This window comes from Pygoscelis adeliae, unplaced genomic scaffold, assembly GCF_000699105.1.
Source record: "Pygoscelis adeliae isolate BGI_AS28 unplaced genomic scaffold, ASM69910v1 Scaffold14, whole genome shotgun sequence".
Lineage (NCBI taxonomy): Eukaryota > Metazoa > Chordata > Aves > Sphenisciformes > Spheniscidae > Pygoscelis > Pygoscelis adeliae.
The window spans coordinates 19,693,582-19,694,066 of NW_008825109.1; positions in this window are offsets into that span (position 1 = coordinate 19,693,582).

Sequence of the window (485 nt, forward strand, 5' to 3'; positions counted from 1 at the left end):
CCCACCTCGCAGAGCCAGGCTCCACCGCGCGGTCTGTGCCTAGGCAGAGGCATACGAGACTCCTGAGAAATTACAGACTCGCAGAACCCAGTGAAGAATCGCCGCGTCCGCTTTAAATCTAAGTCAAAGTTACAAGCAGCTTCTTAAAAAGGGACACAAGCTGCCCTGTCCTTGAAAAGCCAGGAGTTTCCCATCCTGGAGAGAGCACTAGCTCCAAGGATATCAGCAACGTTACGCACTCTGTGGTCATATTTTTCAGTTGTGACAGTGGAGTGGCAACCTGGCTCCCTGAAGTCACTTCTGAAAAAGCCTGTTTCTAAAAAATCTGCGATGACGTGACCAGAAAAATCAAGTTTATTCGTAGTAAATTCATACAGGGGACCAAATGCCACCGAAATACCTTTAAATCCACAAACTGAAGAAGTTTGGAAGCAGGGGACCAGGCAGATGGCGGAAGCTGAGGTGGACATTTCAGTGCAGACAGA